A 16,815-nucleotide genomic window follows, 5' to 3' on the forward strand; every position below is an offset into this window, starting at 1 on the left:
GGTGCCCAGAATCCACCAGAGACTGTTTTCCATTTTGTCTTCCCGTTCTCCCCCCACCACTCCCACCACCACCACCACTCCCACCAACATGCATTGCTCCCCACCCCAGAAGCTGGGTCCCGTCCTCCCATCAGCCCCCTGAGGGTCCTTTCTCTTCTCCCCTGGACGCAAGCCACCTTCATGCTGTTTCTGTTCAGAAACTGACAAGGAACGTACTCTCACTCTGAATTCAATTTGACCCCAAGCAGGACCCGTGATTGTACAGTAATGGAGCTGGAATCCCAGGGCTGGAACGGATCCTGGCGTGCGCGTAAGCCAAAGGGCACCCAGGAATGCGTCTGGCACCCCGCGACTCTGCTCCCCACAGGGGACCTCAGTCTGTGCTGAGACTGCTGTACTGACAGGAAGTTCCGTGCCTCGCCGCTGCCCATTCTGCTGTGAAATAATCCCGAGCCACCTAGAAGTTCTGGCTTCTTTCAGCCTGGACTCTTGTTTTTTTGGGGGGGTGTGTGTGCGTGAGTATGTGTATGGAAGATGCACGACTAAGCACACAACCACGTTTCTAGGAAAAGAAGTCTTGCTGTTTTTATGCAGAGAGCTTTATAACCTGTTTGCCTTTAACCTGCCTGAATTGGTGGCTTAAGTGCAGCACCACATAGGGGTTACCTATGCAGAGAGTCCTCCGCGTGGGGAGGGGGATGCAGTGAGGGTGGGGGAGGGGAGAGGAGGGAAGGGGAAGAGGAAGATTGAGAATAGGAGTGGGGAGGACCAGCCAGCATCCTGGAGAAGGAGATCACCTACAGGGGTCAGGCTGGCAGGGGGATGAAGGAAGGCAGGAAGAGACTGGGCTGGGATGAAAACATGCAGTTGGTGAAGAAAAGAAGGAAAACCTGAGGTCTTCTAGTTACAAAAATCCCCAGCGAAAGGGCTTCACTTGGGCAGGTGACGTAATCTCCTGGGGCCTCAGTATTTCCATTGGGAAAGTAGGTATAACATGAGAACCCACTTCCTACTCTTGTGGGGATCCAACGAGACACATGGAGAGTTTGTGCCTGTCACACAGTCAGTGCTCAGTAACACTGAGCGGTGATATATATGATACAATATTACGTTTCAAATAATATGCCTTGACTTGCTCTTTCCTGAGCCCCAACTCTCCTTCTTCAGCTTCACAATCCCGGCTCCCTTTCCACATCTGCTTAACAAATCCGTTCCTCCCACTCGTGCGGTTTTGCTCCCTCGGCAGGCAGACAGCAGCCCTCGCTGGGTGGGGCGCAGCGGCTCCCGGGCCATTACTCAGGGTTTCCAAGGCCTGGCATGGACTCCCCCCTCCTCCTCTCCGGGCGGCTGCCTGCTCCTGGGGACAGGAAGTGTGACTGTTTGGAGAGGGCCGAAGTCCTCCCCTTATTGTGCCCACAGCGAGGCCCCGGAGCAGCCCTGGGCCTCTGTGCGCTGCCTGGGCCTGCACTAGCCGTCTCCCCCCAGCCCTGCGGGGTCGGAGGGCTGCAGCACAGACTTGCTGGGGGCCCGTGGGCAAGCCCCTCTCCCTCTAGGCCTCAGTTTGGTTCTGTGATGTAAAAAAAATAAATAAATAAAGAGAAAAGAAGGACAACTTGGTGACCTGATGATGTGGTTATGAAGATGAGGAAAGGGAAGGGGAAGGAAGGAAACCAGGGATTGTGCCCTGCAGAGTGCTGGCGCTAGTCGCCGAGGTGAAGCGACCGGGAGGAGGTTGACTGGGTCAGCGGCCGGCCCGGACCCACGGGGGTGACCAGCTCCCGGACCCTGGAACGCTCCCCTCGGTGTTCCTCCTCCGACTCCAGCCCGGCTCCTCGCGGGGGCTTCACCCCTATTGACAGAAATGGGAATTTGCATGATGAAAATAACTCCAGCCGGACTGCGATTTTACTGCGTTTGGCACCGGGCTCGGAAAAAGCGGCTGCATAGCCAATTACTGGAATTTTTAAACACAAATAATATTTTACGGGATCAGTGGGCTGGCGCGGGGCCGCCGCACCAGGCGCGGCTCCTCCGCCCACAAACAAGCTCCGATTGTGCGGCGGCCCCGCGCCAGCCCGGCCCGGGGAGCGGCGGGGGCGCGGGCGGGCAGGGGCCCTGCGCGGGCAGGTGCACGCGGGGTGGACGGCCGGGCGCCCGGCCGCAGGGAGCGCCGGCGAGGCCGGGCCGGTGGGTGCGCCGGCGCCAGGCTCACCTGCAGGCCGCGCCTGGAAGCGGTTAGCGCTGGTCCCCCCGCCCCGGCCGCCCGCCGGGCCTGGCCCGCGCCCCGCGCCCTTGGCACGGCCCTGGCTGCCGCCGCCTCCGGAAGGCCGGCTTCCCGGAACGTCCGAGGGCGGGCGGGTGGCGGGGAATCCGAGGCCCTAGAGCCCCCCTCACCTTCCTTCTCCCGCCCGAGATGCACTGGCGGCTGGAGGCCGACTCCAGGGCTGCGGACTGCGCCCACGAGGCCAATGCAGGGCAAGGGGGGCACAGCCAAAGGTCCAGAGACATCCCCACTGTCCCGCCAGGGACCCTTACTCCCGGGCATCCGAGATCCCCGGCCTGGCCATCCTGGCAGCAGCCCACTCCTTTGCCTGGGTCAGGTCCTGGGCCCTCCGCCTGCCTCCCCCGCTGGGCACCCAGTCCCTGCCCCCGCCCCTGTCCCTTCCCTTCCCCAGCCCCAGCCCCAGGCCCAGCCCCCGCCCAGCGCGCACAGGGTTAAGCGGGAGCAGGTGTGCAGCCAGATGCCGCTGACCACCCCCTCCCCTGCAGCCCCATCAGCCTCCTCCTCCTCCGCCCACCCGCTCAGAACCAAACAGTCCCAAATAAAAGTGCTATTGTTGCCTCTCCCCACCCCCGCCGCTGCCCGGCCACCTGGAGCGGAGCCCGGTCCCCTCTTCACCTGCCCCGGGGCTGGCCTGGGGGAGGGGACGTGGGGCCTCCTAGCGGGTATTTCTGTTCGCCGGCCTCCCAGTTTCCCTTCCCCAGCGTCCCCAGCACCGACCTCTGGGCCAGTGGTGGGGCCGGGACGTGAGGTGTGGGGGTTCCTTTCTGGCCCGAGAGCTGGGTTCTGGCCTCCCCTCGTCCCCCCTCTGACCCCTATCCTCCCTGGCCAGACGTGCTGGTGTGCAGAGCTGGGAGGACAGCAGGCCGCGCAGCGCCAGGACAGGCCTGGCTCCTGGGCTGGGCAGCGGCAGCTGGCGTGTCTCTATGTAATTATTTGTCCCTCAAGCAGACCAGGGAGGCAGGTAAGAGTGTGACTCCCCTTTTGCAGACCCAGAAACGGAGCTCAGGGGGCTGAGATGTTTGGCCCTGAGTTACAGGGCTGGTGAACAAACGCTGGGGCTTCCCACAGAAGGCAGTCTGTCGACTCCCCTGGCACCATGGGGCCGGAGAGCTCATGTGATGAACAAGGTAGGGGACCCCAGATTTGGGGAGCCTGGCACCACCTGGACTCACGCCTCACTCGATGCCCTTGGACACAGGGCCCCTCCCCGGTTTCCTCGCCCCCAAGTCGATGGGGGTGGACCGGCGTGATTGCTGGAAGCCAAGGGCTTGGCTGACGCCCACGGTCTGGGGGACTAGGGTGGGACTCCACGCGTGAGCGAGGCAGCCGTGGTCTGTGCGGAGGGAAGGAAGGTTTCCCTCTGGCTCCCCATCTCCTCCAGCCTCCCCTCGCCCTGCCTCCATCCCTCCCGCCGGCCCCTGAGAGGCTGAACTGCGAGGTTAAATAAATATCTGACGGTGGCCCAAGGAAACGAGTCAAGACGGCTGCCGGTTGCCGAGAGAAGAAACCCAGACCTTGGAGAAGATCCGCCCCGGAGCCAGCTGCCCCCGTTCCGCCCCTGCTGCGTGCCGAGCCCGGCTGGTCCCGGCCTCGCCCTGAGATTGCCCTCCAGCCAGCGGCCCCCTCCCGGGCCTGCCCCTCCCGCGCCGTGGCTGGGGCTGGGGGCGTGCGGGAAGATTACCGTATTTCCTCTCCTTGCGCCCTAGGTTTTGAGCGCAGGTATTGAACTTCTCCAACCCACCCGAGAGAGAGTCCTCTCCGTCCTGAGCCCTGTGGAGGGAGCTCTGCTGGGAGCCGGGAGAATGGAGATTTTGTTTTTGTTGTTTTAGCTCTACCGTAATCTCGCTCCTGACCCGCAGACCTGTAAATCCTGTTTCCCATTCCCGTGGGACCTTGCAGGCCTCTCACATTCAACCAGGCCAGCTTTGAGATGCTGATCCCCGCCCCTCAATCCCCACCCCAGGCCCGCTGCTTTCAGTCTTCCCCATCTCAGAAAGGGGCGACTTCGCCTTCCAGCCTTCCCAGTTGCCCTGGAAGAAAACCTCCACTTTGCCCTTTTCTGTCCTCTTTCAGCCAAAGGCCTTGGCAAATCTTGTTTGACTCCAAAATATGTCCAGAATCTGCTACTCTCCCTAACACCCCCCACTGCTGGGATATTGTGTCACACCTCTGCATCTGCCCCCCCCCCCCTGCATCTGCCATCCACAGAGCAGCCCATCTCACTCAGAGAAAAGGTCCTTTGGCCCCGGGATGATCTGATCCCCTCTTTGCCCTTCCCTCCCCGTCTTCTCCCCTCACTCTGCTCCAGCCACACAGGCCTCCTCAGGGCTCCACAGGCAGTCAACACGCTTCTGCTCAGGGCCTTCAACTTGCCATTACTGCCTCTGCCTGGAGTAACCTTCCCCAGACTCCTACACTGCTTCCTCTTCTTACTTTGCTAAGGCTTTCTCTACCCACTCCTCCTGATCTTTGCCCCCCACCCCCCAATACCCACAGGCTGGCTCCTCCTCTCCTGTCCCCTGCTTTACTTTTCTCAGTAGCATTGTCACCCTCTGACATGCCACATGCTTACCTGCTGGTTTGTTTGCCTGTCTCCTCCCAGCAGATTGTAGGTGCTATGAAGGCAGACATTTTTATTTATTTATTATTTTAAGATTCTTTATTGTTTAAAGTATTATATATATGTTACATGTCTCCTTCCCCTCCCCCCCATTGACCTCTCCCCAGCCCCCGCCCCTCCCCTCCAAGGCAGAAGTTTTTTAAAACAAGTCTTAGCCTTAGAAAAAGGCTTCCCACAGAGCAGGCACTCGGTAAATATTTGGTGAATGAACCAGTAAATGCAGAATGAACAAGTTACTGCCCTTCCCAAGCCCTACCTTCCTCATCTGGACAGCTGGATCCAATGAAAGTCCCCCTCCACTTTGGGAATCCATGGCTCCCCACAGACCTTACCTGCTAGATGTCAGGCCCCAGGCCTTCTGCCACTCGCCTGGTGGCATGGGGAGGGGCTGGGACGTGGAGGCCTGGTTTGTGGGAAGAGAGACCTGAGGCCAGGCTTGCTTGAGAGGAGGGGGATGGAAGAGGAGCCCCCTCCTCCATAGAAGGCACTGCCCCTCCTTGCCCTCCCATGGACCACTCTCCTCGGACCAGAAAGTGGTGGTCACTTGGAGAGTCGAGCTGAGGGATTCCGGTTGTATGAAATACCCCCACGAGGCATGGAGAACTGGTGGCTCTTTCCTGCTCCCTCAGAGGGGTGGAAAGTGGGCTCGGAGGGTCCTGAAGGCTCTCAAAAAGAGGGAATTGTCACCTTTCCTGACACTTCAGTGGTCAAGAGAGGTAAGGGGGGCGGGGGATCACTGATTAATCGCTCATCTTCACACAAAGGTCCCCAGGCAGAGGCACGTAATGCTGTGAAGAGGAGAACCTGAGATGAACCATTGAAGGTTGACGGAGTGTATGACAGAGGCACTGGGAGTCCAAGATGAATGAGACCCAGGTCCTACTCTGGAGAAGCTCAGACCAGTATATACTAAATTCAACACAATGATTAATGTATTTACCGGGCGACTTATTTGGGAGCAAACAGGGGAATGATCCCAACTTTTCCCACCATGCGAGGGCATGTCAAAGGAGGTCTCCCAGAGGAGGTGACCGCCCTGAGCAAGACTCAAAAGATAAAGAAAGGTGAGCAGAGCTCTTGGAGGGGCATGAGTGCAGTGTCAGGACTTCCCGATTGTGGAGTCAATGGCAAGAGGTGAACGCCATGATTCTGAAAGGTGAGAGTGAGACACCGAGAGCTGAATCAACCTGTCAACTCGCTCTGTCTGTGCCGCCCTGAGCAAGGCAGAGAAGGCTTACTTACCCCAGGGAGGTTGCATCCTAGTCCAGAAGGCCCTCATTTATTCGAGAAGCATCTCTGAAGGCACCTGAGCCCAGCTTGGCACAAGGCCCCGGGGAGGCAGGGGCATGCAGAGTGAGATGGGGCCAGTGGTCAAGAGACTTGGGCCATTAATATAATAGCTCCTGGTTGGCTGTGTGACTCTAGGTGAGCCTGGAACCTCTCTGAGCCTCGGTTCTCCTAACTGTAGAGGTGACAGATTCCACCTGTCCTGCATGAGTCATGGTTTAGATTGAGGGACAAATGAGATAATCTCAGCATATGCACTTAAAAGTGTATGACAGAGGGACAAAAAGTAACATAAAGCAAGGTCCTAGTCTTTCAAGAGCTTAGAGCACAGTCTTTGTAGCATAGAGCTCCAGCCTTCTGTTTCAATCCGGACCTCCTGGTCCCTTGGGACTGGCCAGCTCCCTGCCTAGCCTTATGCTTGTTTGTGTTTGCTTCCTTCCTGACCCCCGCGTCCAAATGAAGGCTCCCCCTTGTGGCTTGTCCTGGAATAACAGGTCTCTGAGCAAGAAGAGATGGGGTGAGGTTGACCATGAAAAGGGAGCAGGCCCTAGCCGGTTTGATTCAGTGGATAGAGCCTTGGCCTGCGGACTGAATGGTCCCAGGTTCGATTCCGGTCAAGGCCACATGCCTAGGTTGCGGGCTTAGTCCCCAGTAGGGTACCTGCAAGAGGCAGCTAATCAATGATTCTCCCTTATCATTGATATTTCTACCTCTCCCTCTCCCTTCCTCTCTGAAATCAATAAAAATACATTAAAAAAAGGGGAGTGGGAGGAAGAGGCCAGAAGAGGAAGAATATGAAGACCTGGGAAAGAAACTGGGCAAACCTTTGAAGAAAGTAAGTTCTAAAACAGAATGTTAGATGGGAAGGTACTTGGGACTTCTTCCCACACCCCATTTTACAGATGAAGAAACTGTGGTTCTGTGAAGGAAGTGAGGGGCGGGACCATGACTCAGATGTTCATACTCTCCTACACTGGTGCTCACTCCATTATACCAAATATCACACGCATTTATACAACCCAGCGAACAAACAAGCTAGACTGCCAACTCCCTCTGCATCTGGTAGCGTCCCCTGAGGGCCTCTGACCATGTGGCAACCTCGCCCAGGGGAAGACCCCCAAATGCATCCAGAGTTGCTGGGGTGACCTCAGATCTAATCCATTCTGGACCCAGAGATCAGAGGGAGACGTCTCTCCTGGATTCTCTGTCTTTCCTGGGGTCTGGGTGCCGGGATGAGGGTGGGGACACACCACATCCACAACTGCATGACCTCCTCAGCAGAGGGGTGAGCCTGTGGGTGTGGGTGCTACAGCTGCAAGGATGGAGTGCTTTCTCCGAGGTTTTTTTAAACCTGCATTTTCTAATTTAGTCCTTGCTGCTATTATTAGCCCGCTTCAGAGATGAGAACAATGAGTCACCGAAGGACCAAGCGACTTGCCAAGGTCAAGGAGAAAGTTAGAGAAGGGCCAGTGCAGTGGATACAGAAGGCGCGGAGCCCTTGACCTACTGTCTGGTTTTTATGGAGCTGGTTTTAGGAGGAACTCTCCCAACCTGTGGTCCCTCCGACGGCACGGAGATTTCTCCGGCCTTCCTGGGATCCTGGCAGCCAGGAGGCCCTGGCTCCGTGTTAAAGGGGCAGGAGAGAGGGATGGGGGGGATGGACACGAAGAGGAAGAGGGGCTGCTTGCTGCATTGAGCTGAGGGGCTTATGAATAGCTCCCCACTGGCTCGCTAAGGGGAGGTCTGGGTTTCTGCTTGCCCCGGGGATTGGAAAGATGAACTTTGAACAAATGGACTGATGTTGTCTGGGAACCCTGGTGCCCTGGCCCACTGCTCAGTGGATGGAGGACACCCTGGGTTCAAGGGCTGTCTGACCGTACGCAGTGTGGAGCAGTGGTGGGAGCCCAGGCTTGGAGCCAGGCTGCCTGGGTTCACATCCCAGCCTCCCCACTTGATGACCTGTGGCCTTGACTTCGCCTCTCCGAGCCTCGGTTTTCTTATCAATAAAGTGGGGAATAACAGCACCTACTCAAAGAGTGTTGGAAGCATTGAATGAGTGAGTCATGTAAAGTACTTGGGAAAATGCCTGGCACATAGTAAGTGCTCAGTAAACCCAAGCTGTTATTGGGAAAGACCCATCTGGGTTACAAGATCATCACTGCACAGTGAAAGGGGTTGGGTTCCATGAGTGACTTCCAGTTCTCTGGGGAAGGTTGTTATTTTCCAGAAGGAGCAAAAATAGACAGAGGAAAGCTCCGTAAAGCATCCAGGGGTGTGGCTTGCGGGAGATCTGAGTGTTTCTCTGAGGGGCCTGCGTTGACAGAGCAGGGTCACAGGACCAGAAACCAGAGCATCCCCAAGACCTTATTCTGTGGCTCTGGGTTATCTTTTCTCAGTCTGGAGGGTGTGAAGTCTAGGGGAGTATCAGGCCGGATGATGGAACCCCAAATCCGAAGCTGGAACCTTGGGATGAGTCCCAGGCCCTGAGGCTCCTGGATGGCCCTGCACCCGGATGCTCCCTGGGCGGTGGATTTGGATGGAGGAGGAAAGAGAGGCCTGGGGGGCAAAGGGCAGGCAGGCAAAGCTCGTTGCCCATCGTGTTTACTGAACTGCACTGAATTATGACTAAATGTCAAGCTCTGGCTTCAGGCAATTGCCTAAATCACTTAGAGGTTGACAGAGAAGGGAGGGAAGGCACAGGGGAAGCTTTGGGGGGGAATGTTCTTGTAATTCTTCAGTCTGAGGTACATTAAGGAGCCATAAGCCATGTCGAGAGCTTGAATTACATTAGAGAGATTATCCTGTTACAGTTCATAATCCTGGATAATATACCGTCTTGAAGCACACCTGCCCATGATAAATCTCACCCTGTAATGGCCTGACCCTGGGGACCCAGCAAGGCTGGGGCAGCTGGCAGGGGCTATGGGCATAGACACAGCCTGGGCTGGGGCACCTGTGAGTCCCCCTCCCCCGCCTCAGCCAGGAGGGCATGGATGTGGCTGGATGCTTCGAACGTCTCCTCCTCCATTCAAGGCGCTTGGCTCCCCAGGGCCCTCCAACCTTAAACCTGACCCCATGAGCCCACCATCTCCTCCGGCGGGACAGACCGGGTCTGTCTCCAGGCCTTCTTCTTCCCAAATGCCTTCCCCACAATCTCTCCAAACCCAGCTGGTATTTCCTGGCTCATGAAGACCTCCCGGAGAACACACACGGACATCCCTTTAGCTCCAGCTCAAGTCACGAACCCCTCCTTGGGAGTGGGTGTGCCATCTGCCACCTACATGTGGGCAAATGTTTCCTGAGCATCTGTCCAGGTAGACTTTAGGTGCCATGACATCAGGAACCAGGACGTCTGCCACAGCACTTGCACAGCGAGGTTCAATAGCGTGCCCAAGGCCATGCAGCCGGTTAACAGCAGACTCTGCATCCCAAACCCACGTGTCCGGCTCCAGAGTCTGTGCTTTTGGACACAGAGGAGCCCTGTCTCCGACCCGTCCTGTTTCACTCCATGCCTGCCCTCACTTCCCACGAGGTGGCAGGTCCTTTCTGGATTCTATTTGCCTTCCACTGGGGGCCTGAGCGTGTATCATGACAGCAACTCATTCTCCCTAAGCGCTGAATTGCACAGACCCGGGCCCTTACCTCAGCTGCCACGCTCCACGTACACAGCCACATGACCTTGGACAAGCCGAAGGGATGACTCTCTCATGGTAGACTTAGAGTAGGACGGCACCTGAGCCTTCCAGATTCATCCCCAGCCTTTCCAAGTGGCTCCCTCCACTGGGTGACCTCACACACACACACCCATTAGCTCGGCAGCCCTGTCCTAGCCTGAACACCCTCTCCTCTGCAGCCTACTGCCCTGTCCTGCTTGGCCCCAGCTCCTGTGGCCTGGAGGGGTCTGGGTGCCTGCCACATGCCCCTGCTGTCTCTGCATGTCCCCGACCCCCATCAGCCTCGGGTTCTGCTTGACTCTCCCACTTGCCGTCCCCAAACACACATTCCGTGTGTTTTTGCACCTCGTGTCACCTTTCTGGGCCTCGCCTCTTGGGGTTAGCTATGCAAGTCACTCTGGGTGTCCCCAAAGGAAAGTTGAGGCTTAGAGCAGCTAAAGACAGTGTCAAAGGCCAGCACCTCGTAAAGGGCAGAGCTGGAATTCAAATCCACCCCAGAGACCATGTGCTTCCCCTTGATGCCACTGTCTCCCCAGGGACTCAGCTGCCTCCAGCCCCAGCCCCATCCAGGCCGACCCTTCTCATCCCTGCTCATCCCTACAGGGCCCCAGCACCTAGGCTGGAGACCGGAGCACCTCTGCATGCCAAGACACTCGGTGCTTCTGGATTTGTTCCCTCCCTGTGCACCTCCACATCATTCACCCAGAGACAGAACCACGCAGTCTGACTATCCACCCATCCATTCACTCCCATCATTCATTCATGGACTCCTGGAATGCCAGAGCTAGAATGGGGCCTTAGGGATGATCTGGTCCAGTGGCTTTGGAACCAGAATGCAGTTTTCAAAGAAAAGCTTCTGTGGAAGTTGTACAGAGAAATCAGATCAATGAGCAGCTCGATGAGTGTGTGTGTGTGTGTGTGTGTGTGGGGTGGGGTGGGGTGGGGAGGGGGTGGTTGGGGTGGTGTCCAGACTCCTGTCTTCTCTGTGGCCCCCTGTTCTGCACTCCAGGGTACAGCTGGTTGGGGGCTGTGTCCAGACACCCAATCTGAGGAAACCTGTTTCCTCCCGTTGCTGAGCGTTTATCATGACAGCAACTCATTCTCCTCAAGTGCTGAATTCCACTGTCCTGGACCCTGACATCAGATGCCATGCTCCAATAAAAAAGCCACATGACCTGGGACAAGTAAATCATGCAAACCTTTATGGCCCTTCATCAATTTCTTCCTCTGAAAGATGGGGATAACAGCAGGACCTGCCTGCTGCTGTGAAATGAATCACCCCAAAGCACAGTGGCTTAACACAAGCATTGTACTATGAGTCCTAGCGTGTGGGCTGGCTGGGCTCAGCATGGCGGTTCTTCTGGTCTCATAGTTGCAGTCCATGGTACCTGGGGCTGCAGTCACTTGGAGGACTGACCCAGATGCTGGGATGGCTGGGCCTCTTGCCCTCCACAGACCCTCGTGACTTCTCTCCACGTGGTCCCTCCAGCTGGATAACCAGCCTTCTCATACAGTATCTCAGAGCTCCCAGAGGCACCAAGGTGGGAGCCTCCAGGCCTTCCTAGACTCAGGCCTCACTACTGCCACACCTTGTTGGTTAAACTACAGGAGAAGAGAAATAAACACCAGAATTCGCAGAAATTTTTAACCCACCGCAGCCTGTGTGACCTTGAACAAGAACATTCATTACTTAACATTTCTAATTTTCCATCTGTGCTTTCCCCTGTGAAAAATAAATCCATCCATCCATGGAAAGTGCTCAGAACAGTGCCTGGCACATAGCAAGCACGCACTGTGTGTTAGTTGGGGCTGTTTTTTACTTCTATCCCATCTGGCTAGTGCTGTGCTAGGTAACGGGTGGGGTGGGGCACAAGAGTAATGGCAAAAAGAATTTATACTCCTGATAATAAATAACCTAGTTCATGAGATAAAATTAACACACACAGAGATCAAAGTACTACTAATTCAAGGCATTGTGTAATTAAGGAGCCCCTGAGAGGCACAGAGGGCACACTTGAGGAAGCTGGAGGACAAAGAGATTGGACGTGGGGGCTGGGTGGCCAGGAGGGCGGTGTCCTCTGAGTGTGGGGCAGCCTGGTGGCTCAGCACAGACTCTGAGCCTAACTCCCTGTTTTCAGGTCTTTGCTCTGTCACTTTGTGGATGTCCTTTGTGACCTGACAAGATGCTTGGCCTCTCTTTGCCTCAGTTTCCTTTCTATAACTTGCATCTATCTCACAAAGCTCAAGTGAAGAGCAAATGACTCACTTCCTATAAAGGGCCACAGTGTTGTCCTAGCTGGTGTGGCTCAGTGGACAGAGCGTTGGCCTGCAGACTGAAGGGTCCTGAGTTTGATTCTGATCAAGGGCACATGCCCAAGTTGCGGGCACGCCCCCTACTGATCCCCAGTAGGGGCGTGCAGGAGGCAGCCAATCAATGATTCTCTCTCATCATTGATGTTTCTCTCTCTCTCTCTCTCTCTCTCTCTCTCTCCCTTCCTCTCTGAAATCAATAAAAAAATTTTTTTTAAAAGGGGGCCACAGTGTTTGCCATGTGATTGAGTTCTCATCGAGCTAACCTCATTATCCCATAGGGGCGAGGCCAGCGAGGTGAGAGGGGGCGGAGGTCTCCAGTGGAGGGCAGGGGCTGCCTGTGTAATGCAGGAAGGCGAGGGGGCATGTCTTGCTCAGGGACAGCGAGAGGCTTCCCACAAGCGGAGAGGCAGAGAGGGCGTGAGGCCCGCTTCAGGAGCCTGCAAGCCCAGATAGAGTCGTTTGGCCTTGACCCTTAAGAGTTTCTAACAAGGGAGGGATGCGATCTGGGCTGTGTGTTTGAAAGAGACCCCTGGCCATGGTGTGCGGGTGGGTTAAAGGCAGAGGGGGCTCTGAAGAGGACTGCCAGGGTTCCCAGCCCGTGGAGGCTGAGGGAGAGGGCAGCGACCCACCGGCAGAAGGAATCACTGGAGGGCTGGGCACCCGGCCTCCTGCCCACTCCGCCCCTCTGCCTGGCTGCTGGCTGCTGCCCCAGCTCCTCTCTTCCGGGCCAGGTGAAGGCTGCATCCAGGGAGGGGGAAGCACATGTCTGTCCACCCAGAGAATGGACTGGACCCACCTGGTCTCACCACGTGGCCTGGACCGAAAGGAGCAATTCTGGGGGCTGGGAGGCTGTGGTCCAAACCAGGACTGTACCCCCCACCCCCCACCCAAGAGGCAGACTGAGCAGGACTCCAGCATTGCTCTCCGTGTGAGTGTGAGAGTGAGAGACTGTGTGTGTGTCAGAGTGTGTATCTGCAGTTTGTGTGTGTGAGTGTGTGTGTGTGTGTGTGTGTGTGTGTGTGTGACACTGTGTATGACAAGAGGGAAGAGGGAGGACCATACGTCTGTTTTCTTTGAGAAACAGATGTCTCCTCAAGGGGGTGAATCAGTAAGAGGCGAAGGGACATGGGGTTAGAGAATCACCTCCACGTTAGCAAGTAGATGGTCCCATGTACAGGGCGTCTGCATGTTCAACACTTCTGATTTTTCAGATGTTTTCTTTTGTTCTCCCTTTCTAAATTCCCCTTCCTCCCTCCTCCCCCACTGCTGTCTCTGTCCCTCTTCCCTGAGCGTGGCCGCTCATATGCAGCCACAGACTGGGGTTCCCTCCTCCAGGCGGTCAGTGTGTGTGTGTGTGAGGGGGGGGGGAGGGGGGTGGTCCTGATGACAAGGGGCCCGAGGCTCACTTCCCAGGCCCAGGCCTTTTCTGGGGTCGGAACCTGAGCAGGACTGGGGTCGGGTAACAGACCAGGCAGCTCTCCATCTTGCCTGACCCAGACGGTCCTTCCCTCAGCCACTCCCCTAACAAACGGTGGACATCAGTGAGCACCAGGCTGAGGTCCAGGCCTCAGGCCCCTAGGAGGCCCACATGGCAAGCCCTCCATCGCCTGGAGCATCTCTGCCTCTGATGGAAGTGCTGGTGCCTCTCTGGTTTGCCCTGTGCTTCCTCTCTCTCTCTCTTCGATCCCTCTTCCTGGTGAAAACGCAGAGAGACTGGAGCCAGCAAGGCCTGGGCTCAGACTCCATGTCCACCTCTTCCGAGCCGTGGGATCGGCCCCGAGCGGCTCCCCCTCTCTGACCTCCGTTTCCTCGTCCACACAGTGAAGATCCTGACAATGTCCATTGAGGGCTGAAGAATTGAACGAGAAAATGAACCTAGGTGCCTACCAAAGCGTTTTCTTTCTCTTTTTGTCTCATTTCTTTTTTCTTATCCCTTTGTTCCATTTAATTAAGAAAAATGTACCGAACTTTTGAGATACCTGACCGTGGGAGAGAGGGACCTGAGTCCTGGTCCCCACCCCTGGCCTCTGCCTGCATCCGTCCAATCTTCATCTTTTAGGATGCGGGCCACACCATCCGTCACCCTTGTGCCTCCAGACCGTGCAGATGCCCGGGACCAGGGAGTGGGGCAGCAAGCTGGGCACTGCAAAGCCCATCCCTCCCTCTTTTCCTCTGTGCCACCCCCCCCTCCGCCCTGTGACACTCTCTCCCTCGCTCTCCCTGCTCCTTCCCTCTGTCCTTCTCCCCCTCGGCTCCCCCTGCGGCTTCCCAGCTGCCAGCAGATGACATCTCCTTTCATGTTTGGGGCTGAGCGGGGCTTTGAATGTTCGTTTGATTCCGTTAAGATAATAGCTGGTTCACTGTCAGATGCAGACTGATCAGTTAAAACCTTAATCACTGCCTGTCTCCGCGCACCGCACTTATTTTTTAAGAGATTAATCCCCTCAGCCCTGCTCCGGCTCACAGTGGGCTTGGAAAAAAAAAGGCAAGGTTTGTATTGGCCTTGTTATTATTATTGTTATTATCGGCACCCTCCTTTCGCTGTGTATGGACGCCTTCCCTCTGCTTTCCTCCCCCCCCCCCCCCCCCCCCCCCCCCCGCCTCCTTTGGGTTTCCAATCTCCACCAGCTCGCGCTCTCTCTCTCTCTCTCTCTCTCTCTCTCTCTCTCTCTCTCTCTCTCACACACACACACACACACACACACACACACACACATACACACACACGCACACACACGCACAGCTGTGGCTCTCCAGGAAGGTAAGAGCAGGCTGAGTCTAGCCTGGTGGGGAGGCAGACATGTAAGCCTGAGGATGGGGTCAGGGGGCACCTCGCCTGGCCTCATGGGTGAGGGCAGTCTCTTGGGAGAAGCCAGCCAGGAGCGCCTCCAGGCCGGGACTGTGTCTGTTCAGCTCACTGCCCTCTCCCCCGGGCCTGGCATGGGGCCTGGCACAGCGTAGCTGTCCATCACTGCTGAACGGACGACGTAGGAAGAGCCACCGAGCTAGGTCCTGAAGGAGGGACAGGGTGTCCCCGGTCTGTTTTCTCATTTGTGAAGAGAGGGCTTGGACTGGAGTCCAAGGGCCCTTCTGGCTATCGGGGAATCCGTGCCCACTGACAGGGTGGGGGTGCAGACGAAGATACTGAGAATGGGGTGGGAGCAGGGTTGGGTGGTTGGGAGATGTGGGTGGGTGTGGGTCCCGGTCCCGTTACAGGCAGGGGCTGGAAAGGTCGGGGGCCCTGACGCATCGCCCCGGTTGCCTGCACCAGCGGGCGGCTGCCGGGGTTAATGGTATGACACCCCTGGCCCGATGGGCTCCCGATGCCTTTTCTAATTCGGCGAGCGCTGCAGATTAGAAGGCAGGGAGGAAGCGTCTTCCTCGCGCAGGTTATTATCCTGCCAGCTCCCCGGGCGCCCAGGGAGGGAGGCGGCGGGCTCTGTGCTCCCGGAGAGAAGGAAGCAGGGCCTGGCATTCTGGATCGAGGGCCCCTGGGGAGCGGGGAGGGAGGCAGGGCTGGTGCAAATAAAATGGATGCTATTAATGGATCTGGTGCTGGTTGAAATGGGAGCAGCCCTGTGGCAGCCGCAGAGCCGGTGGGGGAGGGGCTTCCTGGAAGTGGAACTCGGGAGAGGCTGCTGCAAGGGGCTCTGGGTTGGTTTCCTTTTCCTGAAGCGGAGGGCAGCCTGGCATGCTGGGTCCCACTGCCCTCTGGCCCGCTCCAAGCTCCTTAGTCCAGGCAAGGGCCCTGAGGTTGAGGTGGTGCCATCAGCTCCTCAGGGAAAGGCCAGTGCCTCTGGGCTGCAGGTCACATGGACCCTTTCTGGAGAATTCCATCACACACTGGTCCTGTTCCCAGCTCACACTGGGAGCACAAGAAGGAGGGAGAGGCAGACTGCGGGGGGGTGAGAAGGGGGAGGAACGGGGGAAGGATTGGCTATTCTGGTCTCAGAAAGGGGCCCAGGACAGCCCTCCAAGGCTGTCTCTACTGCTCCAGTCCCCCCTCCAGCACAGCCTCGTGAGGCTGAGGCTGAGTGGGGTCAGGAGGGCACCTGCCTGGGGTCCCGGAGTGCTGAGCTCTAGTTCTACCCTGACCCACGAGCTAGCGGGTGACCTCTGGCCAGGCGCCACGGCTCTCTGGGGTTCAGCTTCCCCAATATGCCCAGGACCTGAACAGGACGCTCTCTCAGGTCCTGCTGGGAGGCTGGGGCTTAGGGAGCCTGCCCCAGAGGTCATGCATGAGCTTCTCTGAGCCTCTCCTGCCCAGTCACCGCTGAGACTGGAGACAGGGCTGGGGCGGGGTGGCCGTGGGAGGGACCCAGCAGGGAAGGAGTCCTGGGGGGCAGGGCCATGCTGCCCAGGAAGCCTTGGGAAGCAGCAGTCCATGCTGCCACTGGGCTGTGGGCCTGCCCCCAGCGGCTGGAGGGGTGCCAGGGCCTGGTGGGCAGCCAGGGGCATCTGGTCAGTGGCAGCCTCGGGGGCCCTTGTCAAACCAGTGGACACTCAGGAGCCATTTTGAACATGACCTATGATATGATAACATTATCACCTTCATAATACATAACACACAAATAATACTAGTGGCCATAAAAGAAAACCAGGCCGTTAAAATGTTCTTTAACCTTGCAAAATTATAC

The sequence above is a fragment of the Pipistrellus kuhlii genome, unplaced genomic scaffold (assembly GCF_014108245.1).
Source record: "Pipistrellus kuhlii isolate mPipKuh1 unplaced genomic scaffold, mPipKuh1.p scaffold_m20_p_5, whole genome shotgun sequence".
NCBI classification, from domain to species: domain Eukaryota; kingdom Metazoa; phylum Chordata; class Mammalia; order Chiroptera; family Vespertilionidae; genus Pipistrellus; species Pipistrellus kuhlii.